This window comes from Crinia signifera, unplaced genomic scaffold (assembly GCF_055691185.1).
Source record: "Crinia signifera unplaced genomic scaffold, ASM5569118v1 HAP2_SCAFFOLD_252, whole genome shotgun sequence".
In the NCBI taxonomy this organism is placed as follows: Eukaryota; Metazoa; Chordata; class Amphibia; order Anura; family Myobatrachidae; genus Crinia; species Crinia signifera.
The window spans coordinates 45,001-52,500 of record NW_028142145.1 but is presented as its reverse complement, the minus strand read 5'-3'; positions in this window follow the sequence as shown (position 1 = coordinate 52,500).

Here is a 7,500-nt window from a genome sequence, read left to right as displayed (position 1 = left end):
CCGGGCATCGTGGGGAGGAAATATGGAACTTTTTTTTTTCAGGGGGGAAGAAGCTTCAGCTTGCCCGGGGACACTTCCACAGCCCTGGGCATGAATCCCGGGGAAGAGTGGGTGAACGATTTCAAACTATTTTCAAAGTATTTTTATCACCTTTTGGACGCATTTCCCCGGGTGTCCTGCGGGTGGCGCAGTTCCCCGGACCCGGGGGTGACCTCCCCCGGGCCCGGGCTACCTTCCCTGGGTAGCGTGGGGTGGAAATATGGAACTTTTTTTTTCAGGGGGGAAGACGCTTCTTCATGCCCGGGGACACTTCCATAGGCCCGGGCATGAATCCCGGGGAAGAGTGGGTGAGGAATCAAAGTATATTCAAAGTGCTTTTTTCACCCTTTCTGTGCAATTCTCAGGTCGGCCAGCGGGGGGCACATGTCCCCGGACCCCTGGACGACGTCCCCCTGGCCCGGGCTACCTTCCCTGGCCAGCGCGGGGTGGTTTTGTGGAAGTTTTTATTTCAGGGGGGGAAGACGCTTTGTCATGCCCGGGGACACTTCCATAGGCCAGGGCATGAATCCCGGGATCGAGTGGGTGAGGAATTTCAAAGTATTTTCAAAGTATTTTTTTCACCTTTTGGACGCAATTCCCCGGTTGTCCTGCGGGGGACGCCGGTCCCCAGACCCGGGGATGACCTCCCCCGGGCCTGGGCTACCTTCCCTGGGTAGCGGGGGGTGGAAATATGGAAGTTTTTTTTTCAGGGGGGAGGACGCTCGAACGTGCCCAGGGACACTTCCACAGCCCTGGGCATGAATCCCGGGGAAGAGTGGGTGAACGATTTCAAGATATTTTCTAAGTGCTTTTTTCACCTTTTGGATGCAATTCCCCGGGTGTCCTGCGGGTGGCGCAGTGCCCCGGACCCGGGGGTGACCTCCCCCGGGCCTGGGCTACCTTCCCTGGGTAGCGGGGGGTGGAAATATGGAAGTTTTTTTTTCAGGGGGGAGGACGCTCGAACGTGCCCAGGGACACTTCCACAGCCCTGGGCATGAATCCCGGGGAAGAGTGGGTGAACGATTTCAAGATATTTTCTAAGTGCTTTTTTCACCTTTTGGATGCAATTCCCCGGGTGTCCTGCGGGTGGCGCAGTGCCCCGGACCCGGGGGTGACCTCCCCCGGGCCTGGGCTACCTTCCCTGGGTAGCGTGGGGTGGAAATATGGAAGTTTTTTTTTCCCGGGGGGGCAGAAGCTTCAGCCTGCCCAGGGACACTTCCACAGCCCTGGGCATGAATCCCGGGGAAGAGTGGGTGAACGATTTCAAGATATTTTCTAAGTGCTTTTTTCACCTTTTGGATGCAATTCTCCGGGTGTCCTGCGGGGGGCGCAGTGCCCCGGACCCGGGGGTGACCTCCCCCGGGCCCGGGCTACCTTCCCTGGGTAGCGGGGGGTGGAAATATGGAAGTTTTTTTTTTCAGGGGGGCATAAGCTTCATCTTGCCCGGGGACACTTCCACAGCCCTGGGCATGAATCCCGGGGAAGAGTGGGTGAACAGTTTCAAACTGTTTTCAGTGTTTTTTTTCACCTTTTGGATGCATTTCTCCGGGTGTCCAGCACGGGGCGCAGTCCCCCGGACCCGGGGGTGACCTCAACCAGGCCCGGGCTACCTCCCCCGGGCAGCGTGGGGTGAAAATCTGGAACTTGTTTTTCCCGGGGGGGGAAGACGCTCGGACGTGCCCAGGGACACTTCCACAGCCCTGGGCATGAATCCCGGGGAAGAGTGGGCGAACGATTTCAAACTATTTTCAAAGTATTTTTTTCACCTTTTGGACGCAATTCCCCGGTTGTCCTGCGGGGGACGCAGTGCCCCGGACCCGGGGGTGACCTCCCCCGGGCCTGGGCTACCTCCCCCGGGCAGCGTGGGGTGGAAATATGGAAGTTTTTTTTTTCAGGGGGAAAAGACGCTTCTTCATGCCCGGGGACACTTCCATAGGCCCGGGCATGAATCCCGGGGAAGAGTGGGTGAGGAATCAAAGTATTTTCAAAGTGCTTTTTTCACCCTTTCTGTGCAATTCTCGGGTCGGCCAGCGGGGGGCACATGTCCCCGGACCCCGGGACGACGTCCCCCTGGCCCGGGCTACCTTCCCTGGGTAGCGTGGGGTGGAAATATGGAAGTTTTTTTTTTCAGGGGGAAAAGACGCTTCTTCATGCCCGGGGACACTTCCACAGCCCTGGGCATGAATCCTGGGGAAGAGTGGGTGAGAGGAATCAAAGTATTTTCAAAGTGCATTTTTACGGCTTGACTCCATTTCTCAATTCAAAGTGCTTTTTTTCTCACGGCTTGACTCCATTTCTCCGGGTGGCCAGCGGTGCCCCGGACCCAGGGGTGACCTCCCCCAGGCCCGGGCTACCTTCCCTGGGTAGCGTGGGGTGGAAATATGGAAGTTTTTTTTTTCAGGGGGGCAGAAGCTTCGGCTTGCCCGGGGACACTTCCACAGCCCTGGGCATGAATCCCGGGCTTGAGTGGGTGAGGAATTTTGAAGTATTTTCTAAGTGCTTTTTTCACCTTTTGGATGCAATTCTCCGGGTGTCCTGCGGGGGGCGCAGTGCCCCGGACCCGGGGGTGACCTTCCCCGGGCCTGGGCTACCTTCCCTGGGTAGCGGGGGGTGGAAATATGGAAGTTTTTTTTTTCCGGGGGGCAGAAGCTTCAGCCTGCCCAGGGACACTTCCACAGCCCTGGGCATGAATCCCGGGGAAGAGTGGGTGAACGGTTTCAAGATATTTTCTAAGTGCTTTTTTCACCCTTTCTGTGCAATTCTCGGGTCGGCCAGCGGGGGGCACATGTCCCCGGACCCGGGAGTGGCCTCCCCCGGGCCCGGGCTACCTTCCCCGGGCATCGTGGGGTGGAAATATGGAAGTTTTTTTTTTCCGGGGGGAAGACGCTCGGACGTGCCCAGGGACACTTCCACAGCCCTGGGCATGATTCCCGGGGAAGAGTGGGTGAACCATTTCAAACTGTTTTCAGTGTTTTTTTCACCTTTTGGATGCATTTCTCCGGGTGTCCAGCACGGGGCGCAGTCCCCCGGACCCGGGGGTGACCTCCCCCAGGCCCGGGCTACCTCCCCCGGGCAGCGTGGGGTGAAAATCTGGAACTTGTTTTTCCCGGGGGGGGAAGACGCTCGGACGTGCCCAGGGACACTTCCACAGCCCTGGGCATGAATCCCGGGCTCGAGTGGGTGAGGAATTTCAAAGTATTGTCAAAGTATTTTTTGCACCTTTTGGACGCAATTCCCCGGGCGACCAGCGGGGGGCGCAGTTCCCCGGACCCGGGGATGGACTCCCCCGGGCCCGGGCTACCTTCCCCGGGCATCGTGGGGTGGAAATATGGAACTTTTTTTTTTCCGGGGGGAAGACGCTCGGACGTGCCCAGGGACACTTCCACAGCCCTGGGCATGAATCCCGGGGAAGAGTGGGTGAACCATTTCAAACTGTTTTCAGTGTTTTTTTCTCCTTTTGGATGCATTTCTCCGGGTGTCCAGCACGGGGCGCAGTCCCCCGGACCCGGGGGTGACCTCCCCCAGGCCCGGGCTACCTCCCCCGGGCAGCGTGGGGTGAAAATCTGGAACTTGTTTTTCCCGGGGGGGGAAGACGCTCGGACGTGCCCAGGGACACTTCCACAGCCCTGGGCATGAATCCCGGGCTCGAGTGGGTAAGGAATTTCAAAGTATTTTCAAAGTATTTTTTTCACCTTTTGGACGCAATTCCCCGGGCGACCAGCGGGGGGCGCAGTTCCCCGGACCCGGGGGTGGCCTCCCCCGGGCCTGGGCTACCTTCCCCGGGCATCGTGGGGTGGAAATATGGAAGTTTTTTTTCCCGGGGGGAAGACGCTCGGACGTGCCCAGGGACACTTCCACAGCCCCGGGCATGAATCCCGGGGAAGAGTGGGAGAACGATTGAAACTATTTTCAAAGTGTTTTTTTCACCTTTTGCATGCATTTCCCCGGTTGTCCTGCGGGGGGCGCATTGCCCCGGACCCGTGGGTGACCTCCCGCGGGCCCGGGCTACCTTCCCCAGGCATCGTGGGGTGGAAATATGGAACTTTTTTTTTCAGGGGGGGAAGACGCTCGGACGTGCCCAGGGACACTTCCACAGACCCGGGCATGAATCCCGGGGAAGAGTGGGCGAACGATTTCAAACTATTTTCAAAGTATTTTTTGCACCTTTTGGACGCAATTCCCCGGTCGACCAGCGGGGGGCGCAGTTCCCCGGACCCGGGGATGGACTCCCCCGGGCCCGGGCTACCTTCCCCGGGCATCGTGGGGTGGAAATATGGAACTTTTTTTTTTCCGGGGGGAAGACGCTCGGACGTGCCCAGGGACACTTCCACAGCCCTGGGCATGAATCCCGGGGAAGAGTGGGTGAACCATTTCAAACTGTTTTCAGTGTTTTTTTCTCCTTTTGGATGCATTTCTCCGGGTGTCCAGCACGGGGCGCAGTCCCCCGGACCCGGGGGTGACCTCCCCCAGGCCCGGGCTACCTCCCCCGGGCAGCGTGGGGTGAAAATCTGGAACTTGTTTTTCCCGGGGGGGGAAGACGCTCGGACGTGCCCAGGGACACTTCCACAGCCCTGGGCATGAATCCCGGGCTCGAGTGGGTAAGGAATTTCAAAGTATTTTCAAAGTATTTTTTTCACCTTTTGGACGCAATTCCCCGGGCGACCAGCGGGGGGCGCAGTTCCCCGGACCCGGGGGTGGCCTCCCCCGGGCCTGGGCTACCTTCCCCGGGCATCGTGGGGTGGAAATATGGAAGTTTTTTTTCCCGGGGGGAAGACGCTCGGACGTGCCCAGGGACACTTCCACAGCCCCGGGCATGAATCCCGGGGAAGAGTGGGAGAACGATTGAAACTATTTTCAAAGTGTTTTTTTCACCCTTTTGCATGCATTTCCCCGGTTGTCCTGCGGGGGGCGCATTGCCCCGGACCCGTGGGTGACCTCCCGCGGGCCCGGGCTACCTTCCCCAGGCATCGTGGGGTGGAAATATGGAACTTTTTTTTTCAGGGGGGGAAGACGCTCGGACGTGCCCAGGGACACTTCCACAGACCCGGGCATGAATCCCGGGGAAGAGTGGGCGAACGATTTCAAACTATTTTCAAAGTATTTTTTGCACCTTTTGGACGCAATTCCCCGGGCGACCAGCGGGGGGCGCAGTTCCCCGGACCCGGGGATGGACTCCCCCGGGCCCGGGCTACCTTCCCCGGGCATCGTGGGGTGGAAATATGGAACTTTTTTTTTTCCGGGGGGAAGACGCTCGGACGTGCCCAGGGACACTTCCACAGCCCTGGGCATGAATCCCGGGGAAGAGTGGGTGAACCATTTCAAACTGTTTTCAGTGTTCTTTTCTCCTTTTGGATGCATTTCTCCGGGTGTCCAGCACGGGGCGCAGTCCCCCGGACCCGGGGGTGACCTCCCCCGAGCCCGGGCTACCTTCCCTGGGTAGCGTGGGGTGGAAATATGGAAGTTTTTTTTTTCCCGGGGGGAAGACGCTCGGACGTGCCCAGGGACACTTCCACAGCCCCGGGCATGAATCCCGGGGAAGAGTGGGTGAACCATTTCAAACTGTTTTCAGTGTTTTTTTCACCTTTTGGATGCATTTCTCCGGGTGTCCAGCACGAGGCGCAGTCCCCCGGACCCGGGGGTGACCTCCCCCAGGCCCGGGCTACCTCCCCCGGGCAGCGTGGGGTGAAAATCTGGAACTTGTTTTTCCCGGGGGGGAAGACGCTCGGACGTGCCCAGGGACACTTCCACAGCCCTGGGCATGAATCCCGGGGAAGAGTGGGCGAACAATTTCAAAGTATTTTCAAAGTATTTTTTTCACCTTTTGGACGCAATTCCCCGGGCGACCAGTGGGAGGCGCAGTTCCCCGGACCCGGGGATGGACTCCCCCGGGCCCGGGCTACCTTCCCCGGGCATCGTGGGGTGGAAATATGGAAGTTTTTTTTTCCCGGGGGGAAGACGCTCGAACTTACCCAGGGACACTTCCACAGCCCTGGGCATGAATCCCGGGGAAGAGTGGGAGAACGATTGAAGCTATTTTCAAAGTGTTTTTTCACCTTTTGGACGCTATTCCCCGGTTGTCCTGCGGGGGACGCAGTGCCCCGGACCCGGGGGTGACCTCCCCCGGGCCCGGGCTACCTTCCCTGGGTAGCGTGGGCTGGAAATCTGGAACTTTTTTTCCCCGGGGGGAAGACCTTCGAACGTGCCCAGGGACACTTCCACAGCCCTGGGCATGAATCCTGGGCTCGAGTGGGTGAGGAATTTCAAAGTATTTTCAAAGTGCTTTTTTTCACCTTTCGGATGCAATTCCCCGGTCGACCAGCGGGGGGCGCCGGTCCCCGGACCCGGGGGTGGCCTCCCCCGGGCCCGGGCTACCTTCCCTGGGCAGCGTGGGGTGGAAATCTGGAATTTTTTTTTTCCCGGGGGGTGGACGCTCGGAAGTGCCCAGGGACACTTCCACAGCCCTGGGCATGAATCCCGGGGAAGAGTGGGTGAGAAGTGTCAAAATATTTTCAAAGTGCTTTTTTCACCTTTCAGATGCAATTCCCCGGTCGACCAGCGGGGGGCGCCGGTCCCCGGACCCGGGGTTGAACTCCCCCGGGCCCCGGCTACCTTCCCCGGGCATCGTGGGGTGGAAATCTGGAAGTTTTTTTTTCCCGGGGGGTGGACGCTCGGACGTGCCCAGGGACACTTCCACAGCCCTGGGCATGAATCCCGGGCTCGAGTGGGAGAAGCATTCCGGATCGTTTTCAGTCTTTTTTGCCTGTTTGGATGCAATTCCCCGACCGACCAGCGGGGGGCGCAGTCCCCCGGACCACGGGGCGACCTCCCCCGGGCCCGGGCTACCTTCCCCGGGAAGAGTGGTGCGGAGACGTGGGTTTTTTCCGTTTTCACCCCCTGGCTGCAGTACCTCTGGCGGCCTGCCGGGGGCGCCGCGGCGCGTGCGGCTGCCCCCGGCCCCCCGCCACCTCCCACGGCCCTGCCGGGGCTCCGGGGGGCCCCAGGGGACCGCGTGGGAGCGAGAAACCCCGGCCTGGAAGTCCTTTCTATGAGGTCGGACAGGGTGGCCCGCGGCCGGCACACAGTTCCAGGAGGTCGGATAAGAGTGGAGAAATCCGGGGTGTGTGTCGCGCGGTCTAATGCGTGCCGCTACGCGCCGGAGCACCCTTTCTGCGGATCTATAGGGAGGCATGAGGATCTGACAAAGACGGGGGGATTCTCCCGGAGCCTGTTCCCGGGCCGCGAGAAGCCCGTCTCCCCCCGGGGGACGCCCGGAGCTCGGCGGGGGCTCCCCGGGATCGCCCAGCCCGGCCTGGGCTCCAGGAGGCCGGGCCCGAACCCGCCCCCGGCCCGGCGCAGCGCCCCCCGGCGGCCGAAGTCGGAAAACCCCGCGATTTCTCCGAGAGCGGGCCCCCGGCTCCCTCGCGCCCGGAGGAGGGAACCGAGAGGCGAGGGCTCCTTTTC